Genomic DNA, 25,458 nt, shown 5'->3' on the forward strand with positions numbered 1-25,458 from the left:
GCAGATAGTCACACTAGCAGCAGTTTTTGTTCTGAGCTGCAGCTGCAGTCAGACCCATGATGTTTAGGGACTTGCTGCCTTACCATTTAAGTTCAAAAAGTTTCTATAGGATTTGTGTGGACCACCTATCACCAGAGATTTAACATTTAACAAAGTGGACTTCCTTTGTTCAGTTTTAGCTTGTAAATACAATGCTGTTTAGCAGTCAGCTCCTCATTTATAGACTGTATCAGAAATGGGGATGCACATTATATCATCGGCTGATAAGTAAGAAAATTAAATTATGGTATGGTAACTATTTTAGGCCAATACTGTAATTACATCCAATAATAAGGAGCCTTGACTGAGGATTAAAGACGCCACTCGAAACCTGCCTCTGAAGAGGGATTTTTGCCTGTTGGCCTCTCTCCCCTCCTCCCTGCCTGTTTACAAGAGGGCGTGGGTGAGCTGCTCCACCACACACACACACACACACACACACACACCAGACAGCAGTTGAGAGCGGAGGCCACAGTAGAGAGAGTCAGACACACTAAAGTCAATGAGGGCAATGCTCGGTATCCTCGAATGCAATGAGCTAAAAATTATGACTGTGAACAGACTTTGCTATTTGTCTGAGAATGAGTTGAATTCTTGTCGACTCGGAGGCTGAGATCAACCCGTCCCTGCTGCTCTCTGTCAGCAGTACCTGTCCAGCAGCTAGGCTCCTCACATCAGGAGGAGGAGGGAGGAAAGATAAGGGGATGAATGATGACAAAGGGCTGTTAGCCAGCTTATTGTAGATGGCTCTTTAGAATGGAAAACAATGGATTTAGGGAACCATTAATTAGTCCAGCGGTGTAAACGTGCTCCAATGGTTTTGCCGATAAGGAGATAAAGTCCAGCATTAAACACAAGTTGTTACAAAAAATTTACAATATATCACTGTGTTCTTCATTTTGAAGGATCTCTAAATACTGGTATTAGACAAAATATATAATACATCCATATATAATTATACATACATACATATATACATACACACACACACACACATATATTATATATACAGTATAAATATATATATGATCTATCTTATGCACTGCTCAGCACTTATTTTAAATGCTGTTCTGAGTATTGATGTCTTACTGATTTTATGCTCTGTGTAATTAATTTTTTAACTTATTTCAATTATTTATTTATATTTTTATATGTTTTTTTTATTATTCCATCTCATTTTACATTAATGTTGTTAAAATGTTTTGATGTTCATTTTATGTCTTTTGTGTGATGCACTTGCTGCATATAATTTCTTTATTGTAAAGTACACTGTGCTGCATTTCTTGTATGAAAGGTATTATTTAAATAAAATGTATTATAATTTTTTTCACATTTAGATATTGGTTATTGTTATCTCAATCAAAAATATTACATAATGCTGGTTTATGTGCATGTAAAGACACTTAAGCTGTTTTCTCCTGGATTCTGCTTTCTCACCAAATGAAGGGGTGTGCTGTACAACACACACTGCACAGTCTACTGTGGGCAACTAGCAAGTGAGTGAGTACTGCAGACCTGCTGGAGCTTTACAAACCTACTGTTCCTCAAATTGGAGGAGGCTAAAAGTGTGAACACTGAGACAGCTGTTTTGGAGCCACTGGCAGGATCTCAGCCGTGGTCAAGAAGGCAGGGTTTGTGCTGTCGCCTCTCGGTGAAGGGAGCATCAGAACGGCTGCAGCCCCCAGAAAGTCTAATTTGAGAGGAAGGCTCTGGAATGCAGCCACAAGCATGATCCCCAGGGAAAGGCCATACGGGGAATGAGACAGGACGTGCCTAAGAGCTAAGGAAAATGATACCTGAAGCTGAATGCGATCACAGGAACTACCAGAGCGACTCTTGGCTTTTCCATAGCTTTAACCTGTGTTCCTGTGCACGTAAGAGAGGGCAGCCTGCCAATCAAAACACACTGTAACCTTGTCATTAATGGAAGTCTTGAGCCAAGCTGTGCCTTCAGAGGTGAAAGGTCTGAAAACGAGGCCACTGCATGTGCAGCGACTCAGAAACATCCATGTAGTATTTCTTCAGACAGAGAACAACGCCTTCTTCATCTGTCTGTTAAAGTGACGGCTCCTCAAATCACTGCTCCTCACGACTTCACTCAGGTGTAACAGCACATTTACACAAAGAGCTGCATCCTCCTGTGATTATTTAGCACTTAATGTCCAACCGGAGCAGAGAGAGAGACAGTGATGAGTTATAAATGCTATGATTACAGCTGCATCACTGCATCATGAATTAAAAAAAAACTTGTTTTACCTTCACCATTGAAGCCTTAATTAATAACCACTGTGAACAGTGGGACGCTCACCCCATCTCTCATGGTGAATCCACTGATACATTTTCACACCAATTTCATTAGTTAACGTTATTAGACAGCAAATTCTGCTGCAGCCAGTTTTATAACATCCCACAGCGTACAAGCATCGATTGACAGGATAACAGGTTGGAACTTTAATTCCTTTTTGCTCACATGCTGTGTATGAAGTGCTCTGCTGGATATAAGAATATTAATCTGTGCAGTTGTCATGAAAAAATACTGGAAATATTTGGCGAGACTGTTAGACAGATTTTTACTGTGGTTGTGCAAGAAAAATTGTTTTATACCGATCTGATTTAAGAAGAAAACCTCAGAGTGCTTCCTAGCTAACAAAATGATACTGTGCTCAAAAGATGATGATTGAGATAATAAATGATGATGCTATAATTATTAATTAATTATATAACTAATAGAATTTGAAAAAAGTTACTGCCACATGCATTTGCCTGTATTTACTTTATTTATGGGATGAAGTTTGATCAGTTCGAGTTGTCTCCCTCCCATTCCCACAGTATTTTTCCAGGTAGCTCAGCTGATAGTGATGGTGGGGGAGAGCTCTGTGCCGGCTCAGACTGTATCCAGCAGGTTAACACCGGTGGTCATCAGCTGACAGCCAATTGGTCAGGATGTTTATGTCTCTCTCCTGTGGCTTCACCATCATTAGCCCGCTTCTTAATTATATGACCTCCACTTTTGTGGTCACCCGTTGCAACTTACGACTCATTAGTGCGATTTCTTCACAGTCATTAACCTCACTCCATCAACTGAAATGGTTCTCTGACGAAGGAAAGACAAAGGTAAGTCACAAGTTGCTGCTGGAAGCTGCTTCATTTCAAGCCCAGCTGTTGTTGAGATAACTCTGGGATGATAAGCACAGTGGCTGCTCTGAGATCTCAACTTCAACACTGAACTCATTTTAAATAAGCTGTGTTAGACTTGGCTTGTGAAGGCTTGTGCTTTACATTGAATCCTCAGACACTGCAGATCTATGTATGTTTTCAGTTTGGTAATGTCTCCACAACCCTCTTACATAACCCATACTTTTAACTGAGTCAATACAAACACAATAATCAAAGCAAAGCAGGAGAAACAGTATTATCAAACCAATAACACAGTCAATGACAGAGGACAACGTTATCTGAAGTGAAGGGAGATGCCAGACCAATGAACACAGCCCGGGCCCACGCTGTGACTGCACTGGTGAAATGATAGCATTATCCTGCAGGGGTTCACAACCTAAATAAACACACTCTCACACACCACAAGCAAATTGATTCTCTGCAGAGAGTTGCTCTTCAGTCTGGCAACACTCAAGACAAGAGATCCTGAAAAACCAAACACCAGAGGCCCACTTGGTTTATTATTTACTACACATTAAGACACAGGAAAGGTGATCTGTGACTGGGATTGGCTGCCTGAGTAAAGCCACAGTAAATTTCAGCTGCTAAAGTTTTCTTTCAGTGGTCTCCTCAGTGTTCTCAAAGACAGAGGGTGCTGCAGTGACGTGCAAAGAAATGACACTGACTTTAGAGCAAAGGGCTGAAGGAGAGAAGCTGTGAGAATCATAATTCTGAATAAAGTTGTCATTAAATGACACAATCACATCCCAGTGAATTTACTCACTCACTCATTATGCAACACAATTTTTATAATGCTCTGGGTGACTTTTGGAAAGTCTGAAAAAAGTAACTTCTGATGATGTCATAGTGATGTCATCAGGGTTATATCAGCTTTGGCTTGAGGGCTACAAATTAATAACAAAAAGCTTGCAACACTTGGATTTTAAAAGACAAGGGCATTTACTGGGCAGAGTACACTGATGCTGAAGAGTTTTATGGTTAATGTAGTGATTAAAGACTAAAAGAAAAGATATCTCAGCCTCTGTTGCTTTACTTTGACCACTGCTTTTCTTAATCTGTCTCCTGAGTTTTCTAACTTTATGGAAGTGCAGCACTAAACTTATTTTATGTTTCAAAATGTACTAAATCCATGGATAATCTCATTATGTTTGTCTGCATAGTAAATGCATACAAGCAGCCATCCATCAGTACAACAGACTGTGTGAATGTGTGTGTGTTTGGATGTAAATATATGCTTGTGTATGTGGTGCTGGGAGGCTAGTTACAGCAAGGGAGGCATGTGTAGGCAGTGGAAGTGAAGCCTGAGGCTCACTCAGAGCAGTAGGTGAGACCAGTGGAGCAGCATGGCTCCCGCTCTGGCTGGGTTTAATCTGCAGGACAATAGGCAAGGCCTGCCTCTGAGCGGGCCATGCAAATCTAATTGGAGACAGCATTATACTGCAGTAATTGGTTCTTCTGTAAACGAGGGCGGTCTGTCCAAACTAATTTCTCAACTCAGGGGAAAGCTTCTTACACATAAGACAGCTCAACAATAGGTCTGGTATTGATCTGTGTGATGGGATGTGGTTGTACCAACAACAGTCATGACACCAGATGACTTCATCAATATTAGCTATCTAACCTGTGGGCTGCTGGTGAACTTCTCTGTACAGCCATCAGACAGCTGCTGATTAAGACCAGTAGTCGGCAAATGGTGGCTCAGGGCCAAAACTGCTTTAGCTATAATTTCCAAATAGAGAATTTCCCCCACCTGAAGATGCTTGTAATACTTTTCTCCAGCTGCAGCTGTAGTCAGTGAACAGTGCCTGGTGCTAAAATAGATCTTTGTCATGGTGGCAACAGTTACCCACAGAACCACTTCCTCTTTAGTGATTTTGCCTACAAAATAATAGCACAAGAAAGTTTTTTTTGTTTTTGCAGCAATGTTTTAGTTCAAACTATTGTGAGCTTTAAATCTGATAAGTTCTGACAGGAAGTTCCTAACTGCTTACTGCTGCTTCCTTGACACACCACTGAAATAGCAGACATATGATGTGTGATATGAAAAATATAAGAGCAGTTCAGTAAATCAGTCAAACGTAATGTGTTACCTTTGATTACATTTGACTGTAAAGATGTGACTGTGGGCCACAGCACCACATGTGAAATGTAACAAAGCAAATTCCAGTTGCATTCTTATCAATCAATTTCTTAAATTAGCCTTTGATTATGTTATGGCCCACCATCTAATGGATTAGAAAAAAACTGGCCTGAGGCCAATTTTACTTGGCAACCTCTGATTTAGACTTTGGAGCTGAGATCTACACGGGCCCGACTGTGTTTCATCAAATCAGAAGTCTGCTGATTCAGAGCTGACTGGCCCCCACCAGCTGCTGAATCATATAGATTGTTAATGGCACTTTGATAAACTCTTCATGTTGATATTGAAGTTTGGGGAGCAGTGCTTTGATCCCTGTTCATACATAAGGAGTCTAAGACTTGGGAAACGATGGGATGCCAGTCATTGCAAACTGAATGTTGATCCTGTCCCTGTTCTCTGGTGTGGAAAAGCTTCCAACCCATTGTGTGGCCTGGTCTGCAATCATCCCTCCAGACTACAAACTGGATTTGAGCCCTGGCTCCTTGCAGGCCTGTGTGTCACCTCCAACTCTGCTGACAGGGTTAAACAATACATGATAGTAATAAGGGACTCCCTCATCACCCACAATGCTAGATTAGCATGGTAAATTACTATCTACCCAGGGCCAGAGCTTCTAACACTGGGTGCTGGCATCACACAGGGAGAAACAGGGAACCCAGGCACAGTCCACCACCAGCTTTAGCACCACTGTAATCCATGTCAGCACCAATAATGTGAAGATGAAGCGGTCTGAGATCACAAAAGAAAGCCTAGTCAGGACGTTCTCTCTCTCCTTTTGTGTGTCTGCTTCCTTCTCCCACACGTGTGAATGATGTGCTTGGTTTTGCCTCTTGTGTGTTTGTGTAGTCTGTCCTCTTCCATGGTCTTCATGGTGGAGAGGAGGCCGTGTGGCTCTGGTCCTTTCTGTTGGCGGCACGTGGAAGTTGCTCAACGTCCTCCCAGATCATAGGTTTCAGTAATGTTTATAGTCTATAATGTTGTCATCCTGATTGTCCATACTGTCAATCTATTATGTTACTCTATTAACTACAGACAATATCTACTGCAGGTCTGTCCACCCTGGAGGAGTGATGCCTCCTCACTTCTCTTCCTGAGGTTTCCTCCTGTTAAAGGTTATTTGGGGATTTCTTCCTTATCTGATATGAGGGTCTCAGGACGGAGGGTGTACATATTACAAACCCAGCGTAGGTGGGGATGTGTTGTTTCATGTACTGCTGAGACACAGAGATATGATCCTGAAACTTCCTCCTGAGCTGGAGGAACATGCACGTCTGCGGCCAATGCATCACCATGCCAATGCCGTCACACTGTGTTGAAGCACTTCCCCCATTCAAGTGAATGAGTATGGCTGTGTTTTTACATGCACAGCAGATCTCTACATGAACATGGCCTGAGACTGATAAGGTGCCCAGCAGGAGGACGTGTGGAAGTTGAGAAAGGTTCAACTTTATGCAAATGTGTTCTGACCTGTAGGAGCGTCAACCAGTCGTGGGTGTTTGGATTGTGACACAGAAGGTGTTCTTTTCCCAAGAACTACAACCAAATGGAGTTGAATGAATGAATGAATGAATGAATGAATGAATGAATGATTTAATGATTAAAAACATATAACACTGCACTGCCATCATGTTAAAAATCACAAGGATGAAAATACAATTAAGTGTATGTCTGCTGTGGTCCTATAGTTAAAGATGAAGTGTTAAGATTGTGGACACTCTGCTGATTAACTGCAAAATCTTTGTACTGAGGGGGAGTTTGAGATTTCCATGGCAGTGTAATAAATGACTGAGAACAAAGAGTCATGGCTTGCTTCTCTGTGAAGCCTCATGTAAAAGCTGTTGGTCTGAAAGTGTGCGGCTTTCGCACAAACCAATTACAGACTTTATTTACTTTATAACTGCTCCAGCTGTTATTTCATGTCTGTTTGTGTTTAACTAGAAAATGTATTTATGTTTCTGTTTAAATCATCTCCACCAACATTCTGTGACACAAACAATAGCAAACAATAGATCCTGGGGGTCTGGGCTTATATAAGTATGTGTGAATTGTGTAGAAAGTCCAGTCATTTTAATGACAGAAGAATCCAGTTCAAACCACAGACAAACACACAGGGTCAGGTTAGTTTCAACAAGAGAGAAAACTATAATGCCCATTAATCATAGAAAGCATATGGCAGGAGGAGAGATTCAGTCGATGACTCTGTGTCAGCACAGGAAGTGACTGAGCTATAAATTGCTAAATCAAAAATTCCACTTACAACATCATCTCCCTTTTTTCCTGCACAGAGAATGGCTGCCTCTGTCAAATTTTGTGCTGCCTCCAGGTCTCAATAACCTCTGACAGGTGTCTTCGTGGAAACACTATTTTCTAACTGGATTTCTGTCATTAGTCACTGCAGTTCTGAGATTGCGCCAGTGCGGTGGCGATGTATTGTAATCAGCACAGTGCACCAGGAAAGTTGCTGCCAAAACTGTAGATGAAGAATTTTGGAAGAACAACAAAAGCCTAAAAAAATACAATAAAAATCAAAAGGCAGCAAAGATTTGTTTTCATTCTAGTTTGATCTGTTGATTATTTTTTTCAAATGTCATGGTGTTGTGTCAAATTCATGAGCTGATATTGTTATTATTATAAATATTAACACACTTTTGGATATTCACCACAACTCTCTACAACTCCTCATGTTTTGCTTGTAAAAAGTCTTAGCTTGAGCCAGCTGAAAGTGGAGCAGACGCAGACATGATCAGGATGACACCACCTCCTGGTCGGTTCGAGACTCATAACACAAATTGATATTAAATTACAACATAGTGACAGATGCTTATCTTTTCAAACCACTTTCCCAGAACAGGGCAGCAGTGTGAGCAGTCTGAGCTGTTGTTATGGAGAAATGCCCACAGGGATGTGACGCAAGCACTAACATGTTCCTGTCGGTTCACTGCAGCACAACCAGAGGTGTCGACTTATGCAAATCACAATCACTCTGTATAAAATTATGCAATCCTGCTGCTCTACACTGTGAACTGCATCTATCTACCCATCCAGCCCTGTGTGGCCTTTCCTATATTTTTGCTGATTAATATCATCATGCAAAGTAGCTCAAGTTCAAAGAGGAAAACGTTTATCATTTCAAGCCAGTGTATAAAATCTTTGACGGTTGAATTTACTGTTAATTTCCTTTACTCCACAGTCATGTTGGATCCCTGCTAGTTTTGATGATTCATCACTCTGGCTGAGATCCCCAGTTTAGAGACCAGCTGGAGAAATCCGGACCAGGACACTGAGTAACTCTCTCCCCTCCTCCAGCAACTCCGCTGTTTCCACAACACCGAACCTTTGGGCCTGTGTTTATCAAACTGCTAAAGTTTAGCACATGAAGTGAAGGATCAGGACTTTTTCCTTAAACTCCAGCTTTCTCACTAACAAAGGATTTTAGGTCTTTTAGGTCTATTACTCTGCAGTCTTAAGAAGGTAGCATAAGACGCACTTTAGAAAGTTTTGTACATGAAGACAATTACAACATAAAATGCTGTGTCAGTTACTGTGACTGAAGTAATTTCAGATGGATGAAGACTGACAGACTTTACAAGATACTGAGTCATCACAGAAACTTTTATAGAAAACCACTCAGGGTCTTTTTCAAAACCTTAAAGCATAAGACGTTCAGACCAAGACCAGCAATTAATGTATCCCACTAACAAGTATTACGTGTTTATCCACAGCCTCATACATCTTATTCCTCTGTGCTGCAGCCACTGGGTCAAAAAACTATTAAAAACACATCAACAGGCCACACACAAGTATCTTCATTACCCCAACAAGTACGCTGTTTGGTTAATGTTTATTAAAAACTACAGTGATTGGAATTACTGAACCTTTTTAAAAATTCATCTGTGAGGAGTTTTCAGATATGAACCTCTTCAGTAGGAACCAGCCTGGGGCTCAGTGCCACAGAGGGTTTCGGGAGGTCAGACTACCATGAATCTGGTCAGGCTTCATGTGTTGATCATCACAATAATAAGATGATCACCTTGATAAGTGGCATTATCACTGGACATGAGCTCTCATTCATCCAGCGCACTGAGAGCAGTAATGAAGGAGAAATATGAACTGTAGTTTGTGTGTCCGCTGAGAGTCGGACAGACCTGGGTGACAGGGAGCAGAAAGGGCCCTTTGTTCTCCACAGCTGGTCCCTCAGTCCAGATGTCTTCTTCAGCTCAGGCTCCCAGGGAGGGATGGGGGATATGCATCATAACTCAGTGGGGTTACATAACTCAATTACAGAATAGAATAGAGTTAAGGTCACAAAAAAAAGGTTTTCTTACAGTTCTTAGAAAAAACTACTTGAAGAGATGAAGTCTTAGATTCTCTCTCAGACTTCACTTGTTTTGTATCACTAAACCAGGAGAGATGTGCACCGCTGATTCTTCAACACCTCCCCTGTACAGTGGTTTTGAATATGATTCTGTTTGCATTAAACACAATTGATTACATTTGAAAAACTAAAAAGCAACACTACTTCTTCACACCTTCAGATAAAAACAGTTTCTACTGACATCTACTGAGAGACGTTCTGAATTAGTGAAAAAGGCATTTTATCTGATTTTATAATGAGACACTGGTCACACATCACAACTGGAGCTTAAACAGCTGCAGAAGCAGATTCCCTCTCAGATGAGAGACACTGTTTTTACTCCTGTCCTGATCCTCATGGCTCAGTAACATTACAGATGGACAGCTGACTCTGAAGCTCTTGTGAAGCTCACTGCTTCAACACTTTACGTTAGTGCTTGGGTCAAATGAAAGATATCACGTGACTAATGGCATCTGAGGATTCAAACATCACTGGTGGGTCAGACAGCGCTTCATTCAGTGTGATGAAAGTTTTTCAGCTAAACTCAGTTGATGGACTCCAGTAGGATGAGAGGAAACATGGTGATGAACAGTGGAAGCTCTTAGAAGTGTTTCACTTTTCCACTGCTACATCACAGAGCTGGTGTCATTAACTTGTTCATGCTGAGTGTTTCTGACAGCCTGGATTATAGAGTAATGACGTGCAGCAACACAGAAACAGGCATTGACTAACTGTGGACATGATTCTTCATTTTTTAACTGCCCCTCAAGTATCGCCTACAGTATACTCTCTGCAATATATACAGTGTATTGCATTGCATTAGTGAACAGTGATTCACTGTGACGGGTCAGACACTACTGATTCTTTGTCCACATCAACCAGTTAAATCTACAAAAAAAAGGCAGCTCACCAAATGTGTCACAACACTGTCTTTGTCAAGACCTGAACTCCCACACAGAGACGTCCATCAAATCTCTTTCTATGATCATGAAGTCGACTGGAAAAATAAACAGTGAGTTAAAAAAAAAAAAAAGTCAATGACGACAGCTGCTGTTGTTGTGAGTGTGCATCATGAGCTCATTTCAGAGGAAAGGTGGGTGTACGCAGTGAGAGTGAAGAAAGTTTAAGATCTGGATCACCACCCCCAGATCTTCCTGTAGCAGCAGGTAATGTTTTGAAGACAGAGGAGCCTCAGGCGTGAATGCTCGTCTCTTTTTCTCTGATTGTTTGTTAAATCAGATTATACAACACTGAGGGTTGGGCAGGATGGTCTGTGTTTTCATAATAATATAATAATCCATCAAAATGATGTCTGCTGCAACAGCTGGAGAGTCCTAAATCTCTGTGTCCTGTCAGTGTGTTTCAGCTGGTCACACCCACTTAAGTATGATTCAATCACATCTGCAGGATCTGATTTAAATCCCTCTCTTAACTAAACCCCGCTCACATATTCATTTCACTTGGAAACACGTCACACAGCTGAAGCTGAAAGACGCTCTACCATCTGTCTCACTGTGACCTCAACCGTCAGAGGACAGACAGGAGGTCAGAGGACAGACAGGACACCAGTGGAGGCCTGATGGACAGCTGACATTATATCAGCACAGTGAGGGCGGTTCACATAAGCATAAAGCTTTAGAGAGGGAGCCCATAGAAAGCTCATTTCTGAAGTCCCGGTTAATAATGAAGCAACAGCTCTATTTATAACAACTACCATCACCTGTACAGGACAGAACACCACCTTAATGTTTTATGGTACAGTCTGATAAGGCTGCATGAAAAGAGCCTTTGTAGAAGCAAAGTGGAGGTTTCATCTTCTTCCAAGGTGCAAGGAGGAGGGTGAAAACATCGAAAGAGGTCAAATCTCCAGCAACACTTGTCGTGTTCAGAAGAGCTTTATTTTTAGACCGAGGCGTTTCATCTTGTGGCCTTCATCGGGGTCGCTTTGAGTTCTGACCTGTTTAAAAAGAGCCTTTGCCCCAAAGTCATGATCTCTACAGTGTCTCTCTTATTTTTTATTTGATCTCAGGAGTAGCTCAGAGGAGAATCTGAAGAGACTACACACTAAACGATCATATGGAGATAGTCATTATCTGTACCTTATCTCATGAGTCAACAGACTAAAGGGGCCAGTTTGCTTCTTGGTGGACGAATGACTTTCAACACCTTCCCGATGCTGGATTAGAAGGGGATACTTTCTGAAACTGACACTGACTGGTCAGTTGTGTGAAGATGAGGAAGGAGCCATGGTTTAAACTCTCTCCAGCTCTCTCTTCTCGTAATTTACACCATTGTTTTTCTAACTTTTCATGTCTAAAATAATTTGAAACCTCATTTACACAACACTGTCTCTCCCCTTTCTCTCTTTGATGATCAGTCTCTCTCTCTCTCTCTCTCTCTCTCTCTGTGGCTGTTTAGATCAGTATAAACACTTGATTTCTAATGTGTTTGGACAGTGTATCACTCAAACCATCTCTCTTCTATCATAACGCTACCCTAAGGAAGGCATCCAGCCGAGCACATGGCAGAAGCACATCCACAGTGTCACATATTAAGAAGAGCCAAAACACAGGAAACAACACTTTCTTCATGGATTTGTTGGATCCTGACTTTGTGAAACAGCAGCAGCCCTATGAAGCATGAAGTCACCAGCAGTAATAGCTCAGAGCGATGCTGAGCGTGTGTGTTGTATTAACAGTGAACATCATTAGCTCTACTCAAAGTGCAGTCATGTATACAGAACATAGGCGGAGATGTGTAAAATTTTCTGCACGTACAGGGAAACCAGTGGAGAGGGCAGCAAAACCACAGTGACCTTACACAAGATAAAAGCAGAACTAAACACTTCACTGAAGTCTAAATAAGGCTGCACTTTAGCAAATACACTATGTTCAGCCACTGTGATGCTTTAATGACCCATCAGGAACCAGAGTTCACTGAATATTCACCGTTACTAACAGGTGACTGCACAGAGGTCTGGATCACACTGCACTGAAATGCATCTGCATTCAACTGCATCTGTTAACATCAGATATATCCTGCTTTGAACAGTGAAACTTAATGCATAATTCTAGGAACTTGGTGGTTCTGTAAACTGTGATCAATGTTTACAACAGATTGTTTGGAGAGGGGTTTAACATCCACCTTAGTTTTCCTTTTTAAATAAGTTTATCTGAGCTGTAGGTTTGTCTGTGACCTGTCTGATTGTCTGACTGCTTGCATTTCTTCACCTGTCTGAATTATTCACTGTCACTATTAACTGGATGACTACAGTGTCACTACTCTTCACAGAAATAGGCTGAACTATCCTTTAACATTCAACATGCAGATGGTTTTGTCTCCTTTTCACTGGAATACCACCCAGAGTCAAAAATCTTGCTACTAGCCACCTAGTAATAACAGAAGTTATACTATAGAAACTGACAAAAGGTGGGGGTCTATACCAGAGACTGTTCCCACTCTGATCAACACAAACACCAAGAGTCAAACACAAAGTCAGGAGGCAAACACACTTTCATCAGTATCTTCTCAAAGAGAAACACATAAAGGTGAGTCCCTAAAGGAGGGGTCAAAGCCCACGCTGAAACTCTTACCCTGTACAAACACTGATGTGGACTTCAATGAGAAGCAAAGAGAGAACAAACCGGTGTGGTGACAGTGAGAGGATGGATAGCAGTTCATTCTGAAAGCCTGTCTTTAGGTCAGAGGCAATATGCTAGAGTCTTGAGGACTCAGGACTGTGAAGCACAAATCAGTGATCGAGAGGGGCAGCAGGCCAACAGGATGAGCATGTCCTCCACCGTACTCTGGCACCACAACAGAGGAATACCACCTCTTCCTCCCTCTCAATCCCTCCTTCCTCTAAAAATACCAGTCCACTACCAGGAGAGACCAGGATCATCCCATTCCCTCTCATCAGCCTCTGACACACCTCCACTTTTGTTCATGAGGCTTTTAAAGAGGATTATCACTCTGAGACCGATTGTATATATGAATCACACAGAAGCCCAGTTTAACTGAACCTAATATAAATCTGACATGGGCAAAAATTCAATACGATTACATGCAATACAACACAATGTATGTTAACAACAAAGTGCCACCAGTGTAGTTCCTCACTACTATAACCTGGAGTACCAGACTGAATGGTGTTTCCAAACTTTGATCAGGTGTGATGTGGATGAGGCCGTCCTCTCTCCTCACCCGTGGCAGTCACTCATCACTTTAAGAAGAAGCCCACAGCTGACAGCTGCGTCATTAATGTCTGACTGCCAGCAGAGAGGCTGACCATGGGCGGATCCGCAGCATGAACTGCTTTCTGACATCAAAGGAAAGGGCTAAATTAAAACCTTCCATAAAAGCGAAGGGAAAAACTACCCAATATTGGTCAAATTTTTCTCTCTCTCCTTTTTTTTTTTTTTTTTTTATTGTTGAAGGTAATTATAGCCATGCGGTGGGGAGCAGCATACTTGTGGATCCCTGGTGGTCCGTGGAGCTAGCATTTAGTGAGCGCCGCCCAAGGAAGCTGGAGAAAGAACAGGAACTGGGACGTGGGTGTAGAAAAGCTTGGTGACAAGTGTTTCTACTCACACATCAATGACAGAAAGTGAAGATGTTTATGTAAACTGTAATCTGCACCTCAGTCCCTGCCCTAAACAATCCCTCCACTCCAAACACAAACCTCCTTAGTGAGGGAGGGAACAGAAACTAGGCAGGGTTCAGTTAGGGAAACGAAAACTATTAGTTAAAGTAAGGGGAAGATCATGGTCATGGTTAGAATAAACCAACACTGGCTGCTGGTAGTGAATAGGAACTGAATTGCGGTCTACAGTGTAAAAGTCAGACAGTTTGGGCTTTTCCATCAGGCTACTTCCCTTTCAACTTCTCAAAGACAATAGTCATTATTCACACAGCTATCAGACGCGTCCCGTCAGTCAAAAGGCCACACAAAGGCCACACAAGGACGTCATAAACAGACAATGCTGTGGTTGAGACAGACTCATCTCACTGCAATCAGCACAGAGCCATTACCATTAAAACACCAACTCCAAACTTTAAGAGCAGGTGCTTATGTGTTCTCCCACATGTGTAATGAATTCTTCCTCTGACAGACCAACACAGAATCTCATTTGTAGTAAATACTCATTAAATAACTGAGCCTTTACTGTGTCACAGCACCTCTGTCTTTTACCCATGAAAGTTTATGAGGCTTTATTAGACAGAAGAGAAAGAGGAGAAAGTGAACTATTATTTTTATGGCAATGTGGAGGTGGTTATTAAGCCAATTTACTGGTCAAGCCGGGCACCTACTGTCTATGTGTGCATATCCTTTCCCAAGGTGGTCACAGAGGTTGTGGTGCTGTGTATTGGAGCACATTATATTTTATAGTCCTGCTTACATGTATGTCAATGTTAGAAAAACTTATTCTAATATTCAACATCATAATGTACAGCCTGCTCTGTGCAACTTGTAAAGCCTTCCATAAATATTTTATGTCATAAGTTATTTTTTTTTGTCATTTACTGTATATGCTCCATGTTAGGGTTGACTATGCAGCGTTAATGCAGGCACACTGTATACAAGAATGCAATGTACTTTACAGCTCTACCACCAGAGAAGGCATCTCTGAAAAGACATCTGGAACTACATTTTTCAAATAGTAAACTATATGTTCCCAAAAAGAATTATTGTTTTCTGAGACTGCATCATGTCCATCAACATGCAAATGAAGCAAAATGTCATTTGAAGGCTTGAGGTTTTACTTGAGTCATTCGTCATGTTTCCAGTGTGAATGCAATACACCCTCAAAACAACACAGCCAGGCCCCAGAATCCTCTTCTACAGCGAGAGCAGGGAGTTTCAAATTTCCACTTTGTTTGGAGTATACAAAGAAACTGAAAAAAAACTGGTTTGCTAATATGTGAGCATTACACAGAAACTCTGAATAGACAACAGAGCTGCCCACAGAAACGCTCACTTCATTAGCAGAGAGTCCAAGGAAAAACAATGCTCTGCACGCTGCAGTGCAAAGACAATCTTGCAGATGATATGTGTTTCAACCAGTCCTTTAACCAAATGTTTACAAGACTTCCTGGTGTAAAAGAAGGTTTCTATAAGACAAATTCCACTCTGTCATATTTTTTGTAAAATATTTCTCACTGTTCCTCATGATGTTCAACAGTGTCACTGATGTGCTTACACATGTAACCCATTCATAGCTGTGGCTAAGCTGAGGGTGAGTGGCATGTATTTCTCCACACAAAGATGTTACTGTGCTCCAACATCCAAGCAACACCATGCTTCATAAGAGCAGAGCAGAGGTATAGGTGGGTGATGATGAGGAGAGAAATCCTGGTAAAACTGCAGAGCAGTGAGGTGTCGCAGGCTCTCAAGGTCCAGGAGTGTTTGGGGAGTTCAGCTGTGGAGCTCAAACATGCATATGGTGATCAGTCCCTCCCCCCAACCCTGTGGCCTGCCCAGGAGGGGATGGTGGGAGTAGGGTACTAATTACAACCCTGTCTTTGTTTGATCCCACCGACAGCATGGTCGCCTGACCTCCAGGTAAACGGGGCAACAGCTGTACACTGATGGTTATGGGTCACGGTCCAGATGTCACCACTGACACATGCAGCAGCAGCAGCAGCTATCTTGGATCACTTCAGATTCCTCCCAGAAGCCATGTGACAACTGCCATGCAGAAATGTCAAGTCTTGGCCTGTGAACCCGAAGGACAATAAGCTGCCTTTGTAATGACTCCACATGCACAGTCCAAAGACAGACATCCTGACATTGGCAGTGTGGGGAGACATAGAGGAGGCCCGGGGTGAGAGCCAATTTATGGTCTCTCAGAACTAGTTCTTAAGACATGCTGTCTACCCTTGCCTGAAATCAGATGTGTGTGAGAGTACAAATGCTGGCTCCTGTCTAACCTCTGCACAGCTGGCCAATCACAGTGTGAAGTGGGTGTAAATGTCTGATTGTCAGTCCATCCAACATGCAGTTTGGAGGGAACATAATCCCTCTGAACACTGTTACATCAGAGCCCAGGTGAAGGGCAGCAGGTCGCCTGGCAGCACTTATGTATGACTGTGGGGGGTTGGGGTGGATGGTACTACCACTAACTGGATTTACAGAGCTTTGTACTATCTTGATGGTGCCAACTAAAGAGCCCATTCACACACACAAACACACACACACACTGCAAGGTGCAATGGTACAGAACATTTGGTGCGTGACTTGTTTTGGTCTGGTACACCCAAATGGGTTGGCTTATTAGTTTGTTAGCTTGATACAATCTAATTACAGTCTACATTTTGGCAAGTGGCCAAGATAAAGTGAAAAGTGCCAGTCCCACTGACCACACATCATCTGTATTAGAAGCCAGGGCTGGACGAGCGTCCCCTTACATTTGGATCCCCCATTTAGCAGCATTAGGGTTTTCTACTAAATTACAGTATAGTGTCAACATTGTTTTATTTACAATGCTTTATTTAAAGGTCCCATATTTTACACTTCTCTTGTGTTTTATTTGAAGAGTTGAAATCCATTATAAGATATATTTGTGGTTTTAGGAACCAAAAACCATCTCTATAGTTTTACATCTCCTCTCTCAGGCTTCTCTCTGGAGCTCTAGTAACAACAGGTTAGTCAGCCAATCAGAAGAGAGGATCTGAGCCTCTCTTCTGATTGGCTGACTGTTTTCCGAGTAATTGAATAAAAATATAGCAGATTTCAGTAAAACACTCAGAGAAACCAAATCCTGCAAGGTTGGATGGTGGGTCCAGGTGGGTGGGGCTTGGGGCGTGGCTGAGAGCTGTTGTGACATCACAAAGTTACAGAAGTCCTGACGGCTGGTTTTAAGGCTCAGTTTCTGAATACAGGCTGTGTGCATTTCACTGTGGACTGAGGCTTTGATACTTTCACAGTATTAATATAGAACCTAGACCTGCTTTATAATCACAAACACATGGACATCTACCTTTAGACTGGATGAGAGCTTTATGCCCCGTTGTGTATGTAAAAACAAAGATGTGACTGTACAATGGAAGGACAGACAGTTGCTTCAGGAGGGAATTCAGGGTATTTCACTGAGTTGTTAACATAAAAGTGAAAGGAACAGTTGTGTCAAAAATGAAAAAAAAAATAGTTTGAGAGAAAAATTCAAACACTGGCTACTTCCTCATCTCTGCACAGCTGGCCAATCATGGCAGAAGTGGGTGTGAATGTTGGACCATCAGTTTTTGGAAAGTTACAGAGATGGTTTGACACAGCTCTTTTGGGAAATCAGATTCATTTGTAGACACCAGTAAATATTCAAAGCAAAAAATATGTAAATAAACAAAAATCAATAAATAATTAATAAGTACATAAAATAAAATTTGGGCAATTATTTCCTGTCTACAACAGAATAAAACAGTACCACAGATGAATTCTAATGAAATCACTCCAAACATATTCAGATGTGTTAAACAGTTTGATACTGGATGATAAACTGTTCATATGACACCACATTGTGGGATCACTGGTCCCTCTGCCTAATAAGCTTCATCCACATCCTCATTCAGAGTGACCACAGTATGTTCAGAGTCACAGCTACAACAGAGCACAGTAAACAGGCAGAGTCAGTTCACTGACTGTAACGAGGTCTCACACTTCCTAATGAAATATTGTTGTTGGAGGAAACTTGTGCAGTGCCAGGGAGTGCATTAGCCAGGGCTCAAGAGAAAGAAGCGTCTTATTGTTCTCAGTGGAAACATTCAACAGCCACAGTAAATAAACAGCAAAGCATACTGCACACATTTTCATTAGTGTGGCTGTTGATCAGTTCAATATGTGCAAACACACGTCCTGTCTCTTATCTTTTACACTTCCTCCTCTAAACTCTTGTTCTGCTACTGAGCAGAGCTAAATGACTTTGATGAAAGCTGGCTTACATGATATGTAGCGCCAGTGTTTGCCCTCAGAAATGGCCAGTAATAGCTGTTCCACTTTTATCCTGATGACCAGTGTGTCTACCACTAAGTAGCACTCGTGGCAGACATACAGTCTCAAATACTACAGATGTGACATGATGCCATTCACTGTAAAGCAAAAAACCTGCTGGCACCACCCACCACAGCTCAAACACTGGGAAGTCACCCTGTGTTGCAATGTGGAGAAAATCAGACAGGCTCAATTGCAAAAGGCCTCCGATGCACATGAGGCAACAACCAGTCATGTGTGTTTTGATTCTATTGTCTTGTTTCCTTCTCACGTAGAAGTTCTTGAAACAAAATGAAGGTAGAGCTGATCATTACAGTCAACAGCAGTCCTCTACGGCAGAACTGAAACCTGCAATTACTGACTGCTTAGGCCACTTGAGGCCACAGCAGCTGTGAGTGTAGCATTTATATACTTGTTAGCAAACAGCTCCTTATTTACACATCCAACAACATTATTATTCATTTGGAATTTGTTTCTCCACTTGATGAATGTAAATCCAATCTTCACTCAGCTCAACTCAAACTAAGTCCATCATGGAAATGTACTTTAATGGACAGACAGCATGCAGAGGACACACTGCACTCACAGCAGCTCAAGTCTGAAGCACAAATGAAGCCTCTAAATTCACAATGTGCACCATCAACACATCACGCAGGTGTTATTCTGTCATCAAATTCCCATTCCTGAGCAGATCTCTCATCAGAAAACTTTCAGGCTACAGAAACAGCACTATGTATTCATTTTAACACTGTTTTAAAATGAAAATGATCTCTGTCCATACAATAACACCTGAAAACGCATAAATACATGACCATTCAGGTACACAACAGGAAGGAGATTGTTTACTCTACAGTTGTTTAGTTGCATAAAATACTAAGAATGAGGAGCAGCAAAGGTAGCTGTAGCATTAACATGCAGAGTTTAACTGCACAACAGCTGCTAGCAAAGACAACAAGGTCAGTAACACTTGTATTTCATTATCCATGCTGCAATCACCCTTCATTTTTTGTACAACTTACTGCATAGTAGATTTAATTTGATTTTAAATGAATAAAATTGCCATTTTATATTTAGCTTTAGTTATCCTTGAGATCTACAACTCGACTGACTGGATATAGCTTAGAAAGCCACACAATTGTTTATGTAAGAGCCCATAATTCACATAATGGCTTATTGAGTGTAGACTGATGGGCAAAAATTGCAATTTTATCCATTTAAAAACATCCACAACACAGTACGGTGTGCAAAAAATTGAAGAGGTCTAAAGGTTTTTTGAAGCCACTACTACTACTAAAGACAATAAGAGGATGGAAACAGAAAAACAAAACATACAGAAAAGTGGAATTTCCTACAGATGACGTAAAAAACAATTTTCTTCATGGTGCAGTTACAAATAAATTATATACTAAATCTAATTAATTCATGTATCCTAAACCTTTAGCCACTGAAGGTGCAAACACATGTGCTGTCTGATTGATGTCATTAGATTTATTTTGAAAAGACATGACATCCCCCTTTTCAGAAACACCGTGCAAGTTAAGGAAGAGCTCTAAAGATTACTTTTAAGATGATCTTAGCTTTTAGAAAAACAGGGCCCACATGGAGCCCGGTGATTAGCCTCCCACTGAGTAACCTACTGCACTCTGCTTCCTCCTGCTCTGCCTCCAGCAGCTAACAGCCAACAGGGTGAAGTGCAGCTGCCCTGGCCGTGCAGACATGGTAGAACTCAAGCATAATGTCACACAAATGGTTTAGGTCTGCTTCCATTTGGCACACGAAGTCAGTATCATATGACTCTCTGCTTGGTTCTGGCAGCTTGGAATGATGAATGGCAGCAATGCATCAGTGTGAAATGGCTCTCAGGAAGAGAGGCACGAGAGGAGACTCAATATGTGATCAGCCACTGAAACGGACTGGCCTGAGGTGACGTGTGGCATGCAAGACTAGTTCTCAGCGGCTGTGTGTGTGTGTGTGTGTGTGTGCTCTATTCCAGCAGGAGTCCATTTAACTTGTTCATTCAAAAAATTACAAATTACAGCAATTAGTCTTTAAAGTCAAATCCTTTGATATGAGGCATGAATTCCATGAAGCCTCTACCACACACAGAGTGCGAGGGCAGAGGGAAAAGGAGCTGGAGGAGCTATAATGCAGGTCTGTTTTGCACTTGTGGTTTCAGAAACCAATGATAACCCTTACCCAATAGATAGAGGTAATAATGCAATAAAGAAGCAGCCTCATTGCAGGAGAAAGGAGGGCACTGGCAGCTAATGAAAGGGGAGTTTGAGTCCCTGCTTTAAAGGACCAGCTGCACAGGGTTTTATTTGGAGTCCTAGCCACAGTAGCATATTCTTCCCAATGGATTAGCAGTTGTGTCTGGGCTTTCTAAAAAGATACTAGTCATGTCTGGGCATTCTGAGGCAACAGCACTTTTCCCCCATTTAAGAAAATGCCTTAAAAATGGCAGTGATGGGTTAAGATTTGTCAGTTGATTTGTTGCCACTCTCCTTAGAAAAGAGGCCACTTCTCCCATGGCAATCATACTCATCACTAAGTCTCATTAAAAGTGCCTCAGTGTGGAGCTGATTAGTCTGAGAATATCATGTCTTGCCTGAGGACACACTGACTTCTCAAACCATGCACAAAGAAAGTGATGCCTCACACTGAAGTCACCTTCAGACACATTCTTATCTGCTCCACACTCTCACACACACACACACACACACACACACACACACACACACGCACACACTCTCATGTAATCACCACAATAACTGGCAGTGTATCATCCACCACAGATGAGGAGACTGAATCCTATCAGAACAGCGTTGGACTCAAGATCCATGTAGAGTGCAGCAGGGAAAGTTGCATATGCCACATTTCATCACATCAATCACTGCTGGAGGAGGATCACTTGACTTGATGCATATGACTTGGCAAAGAAAGTTGATTCCACAGCAAAAAAGCATTTGTCTTTGAGACTTGGACTTAATCTTGAATGATTTGAATTTTCCCTCAAATGCTTAAAAACAATTCTAGACTTGAGACAGATGTAAAATAATATCCTAAATAACTTCTTTATAGTAATACTAATAATTAGAGATGAAACGGTATAAAAACATCACTGTTATAGTGACCAAAATGATCACGGTTATCAGAATTATCATGAAACAGTTGAAATGTGCTGAAAATAAATTAAGTAATAACACAAACTGAAATAATTTCACCAAGTTTGATCATGAAAACCATAAATGGATAATTAGCAGCACTTTTTTGCATTTAAACATTAAAATAATAACACTGCCAACACATCTGTGCCACAGATGAGAATAGGGGACCAGCAGCAGTGCTGAGTTCGTCTGCTGCATGTCCACTCTGTAAACAAGGGAATAGCATATTTATTATTCATATTATTATTATTACTATTATTATTATTGATCTCTCTCTCTGTCTCCCTCTCTCTCCCTCTCTCTCCCTCTCACACACACACACACACACTGTTAATTACACCTGAAATGAAGAATAGCCACCTGAAATCAATGTGGTGAAGTTCACTTAAAAATGCCTTTTTATTTATTTGTTTTACTATTTGATATTTTTATCCTAATTTCGAGGCAACAACTGACTGCTTGGTTGTGAAATTAATAAAATGAAGGTGGGTGTGAGGACACCGGTGCTGCTGCTACTGTTCTTACTACATCACCACCAACACTATAACTGTCAAGTGTCTGTGCGGTCACCACTGATCCAGTGGCTGGATTTCAGGGCCTGATAGTACTCTCTCTCTCTCTCTCTCCACACAGGAACAGAGAAGAAAAGGCAAGAAGTGGTAGGCTGGGAAGCCTTGGACTCAGAAACAAGCTCAAATGTTGGGTTTGAGGATTTGCCTCATCATAACCTGTGGATTTGGTGAGACGACTATTTCCGCTGAGGAAAGCAGACTGGAGAGAGAGAGGAGTGAGGAGATGGAAAAAATGAATCACTTCTAGACGGTCCGCACAGGTTGGAGAGAAAAGAGTGGAGGGAGCTGACGAAGTGGCAGATGAGTTAATTTGTGGAGTGTGGGAACATGTCATGATAGATGTTACTTTAGAGTGTTGAGGTAAAAAATAAAAACAAAACATATTATTCTTCTGCTGTTTATACAGGCTGCTTTTTTACATCACTCTCTATTAGCAGTGGCTTTGAAGGCAGGCAGCCTGAGGCAGCTGCAGTCCTTGTGCTTGGTGCTGTCCAGTCAGTGATACTACTGCATTATTAAACAGCAGCTTATATTGACATGTCGGTAATGGAAGATTCGCTCTAGAGCTGCTGAAGGAGCTGCAAGGTGACTGATGCCTCGGCTAAAGGTCAGTAGAGCTACTGTCTGTTCAAGGAAGTAAGAGCCCCACCAACATAGAAATGACCACAAGAAATGATTGAATGAAATGAATCAAGCAGCAGTAGGGTATCCTTTGCCTGCTACAGCTGGGCACCGCCTGCATCTGAGTCAGCACAGACTACTGGGGGACGATGAATTACCTCCTCAGACCCAGCCAGACCAAGGCAACGACATTAGGGACAGAATCCAGTCAGCACAAAGTCAGCCCCGTGCTCCTAAAGCCGTAATGTGTTTCCAATGGCCTTCTTTTTCTATGTGACAGCCTCCCTCTGTATCCTTGAGACCATGTGCTCTGCTTAGCAGCACTGCCAGCCTTGCACCTCAACACTTCAATCAATCTGCACTGTGCTACTCCTGAAAACATGTCGGCACCCAAGTCATTCAGTCACCCTCTGCACCAGTCAGTGACAAATATGGCAGCCGCTGGTTATTCATTAGACTTAGAAGAAGCTCACCTCCTAAAATGTATGTGACTTACTGGTCATGACCCCCATAAAACCCTGTTTCTGGGGAAGTCTGCCTAAATTGAAACAGATTAATTTGGACCTATGTGGCAAGAAAAAATTAATGAACACTTTGCAGTGCAGTGCTTTGCATTAATTGGTTACATAATGTGATCTTCATCTAAAGGTCACACTACCACAAAACACTATAAATCAATGGAGCTATTACCGCTCCAAGACACTTATACATATACAATGTGCTCAAGCTAATAACACACAATTATCTTTTGCAATAATCTTTTGTGTCTTTATTGAACAGACCCATTAAACTTTCAGAGTACTGGTGAAAAGTATAAGTGAACCATTGGATTTAATAACTGGACTGCAGCAATAACCTCAACCAAACTCTTCCAGTAGTTGTAGATCAGACCTGCAGAATATTCAGGAGGAAGTTTGGCCCCATGTTTGTGATTGGCTCTCTTCAGGTCATTCCACAGCATCTCTGCTCTGGGTTCTGACTGTGTCACTCCAGAAGGTGGATTTTCTTGTTCTGAAGTCCTTCTGTAGTAGATTTACTTTGATGTTTGGGGTCATTGTCCTGCTGCATCAGCCAACTTCTACTGAGCTCCAGCAGGTTGAGCCACCCTGACATTATCCTGTAAGAATCTTTGAGAAACTTCATTCTATCAAATAAAGTTTACTTTACTGTTAGGATGATGTTTCCATGTCAGTATCTTTTTTATCCCATACACAGTGTTACTTATTCTTCCCTAACAATTCATCCTTGAGCCCCCTTTCCACTGGTCAAAAAACCCACTAAGACTCGCTAGCATCAGGTTTTTGTCAGCAATGTGAAAGGGTACAGTCGGCATTCACTCGTGGGTCAAATGACTCGGCAGTAGATATGGGTATTTATCAGCTCTGACCCTGATGGGCATTTATGTAAACACAATATTTGGGTGAGCACTCAAATTTCTCACAGCCCCTTTTCTGTGCTGTGATGTCTTTCAGAGAACAAACACTGTAAACAGACCTGTCACCTGTCCAGCACGATGCTGTTAAACAAGAAAGACTGCAGCTACACTGCGCTAAGTGATAAAAGATTGAGCCACAGCCCTGAAAGAAGTTTTAAAAACACACAATCACAGGTCGCCTCACATAGAGGCTCTGACACTTACAGGAACTCTAACCTGGGGATGAGAGTCTGCATGGCAGCTAACAGCTCACTCTTTCTCCCCTGTGTCTGTCTGTGTGCTCTGTAACTTAATGTGCTGCAGTTGCACACTGCAGTTGTGTGTGTTCTTTCCAAACAGAGACAAACTCTGTGCAAAAGGAATCAAGCGCAGGTTTACCCATGTTTCTAAAAAAAACCCACTTACACCTGCTAATTTTGGTGTAAAATGGATGTTTCATCAGTCCAAACAAGTTTACCAGTAATGTTGTGGAGTGTCAAGCTGCTCTTTGGCAAACTTCAGGTGTTTTTTTTTTTTTTTTGTCCTGCCATGCACACCCACTGTTCAATGATTTGCATATGATAGACTCATGAACAGAGATGTTAACCAGCTCCAATGATTCCTTTAAGCCTTTAGCCGTTACTCTGAGGTTTCTCTTTACCTCATTGAGGATTCTGCCTTTGGAGTCATGTTGGCTGGATGCCCACTTCTAGGGAGACTAGCCACAGAACTAAATTGTCTCCACTTACACACTATTTGTCTGACTGTGGACTGATCAATATCTAAACTCTTTGAAATGACTCTGTAACCCTCTCCAGCTTTATGCAAATCAACAATTCTTGATCGGAAGTCTCATATCTCTTCTTTGCAAGGCAACATCAGCAGATGTTTCTTGTGAATAGCAAACTCAAGATGTTTGAGTGCTCTTTTATATGCTGAACCAGTGATGTACTGCAGTCTTGGTGCCAACAATGACTGAGTCTAGTGTGAT

The 25,458-nt window shown here is 41.7% G+C and overlaps 1 protein-coding gene across 1 annotated transcript in view; it reads right to left on the reverse strand.

The window, feature by feature from the left end:
- Positions 1 to 25,458, reverse strand: part of chsy1 (chondroitin sulfate synthase 1) — a 66,577-nt gene that overhangs the window by 3,250 nt on the left and 37,869 nt on the right. The gene's annotated exons all lie outside the window — the stretch shown is intronic.

The sequence above is a fragment of the Trachinotus anak genome, unplaced genomic scaffold, assembly GCF_046630095.1.
Source record: "Trachinotus anak isolate AG129_WGS33_773 ecotype Australia unplaced genomic scaffold, CSIRO_AGI_Tana_v1 ptg000011l, whole genome shotgun sequence".
Classification (NCBI taxonomy): Eukaryota; Metazoa; Chordata; class Actinopteri; order Carangiformes; family Carangidae; genus Trachinotus; species Trachinotus anak.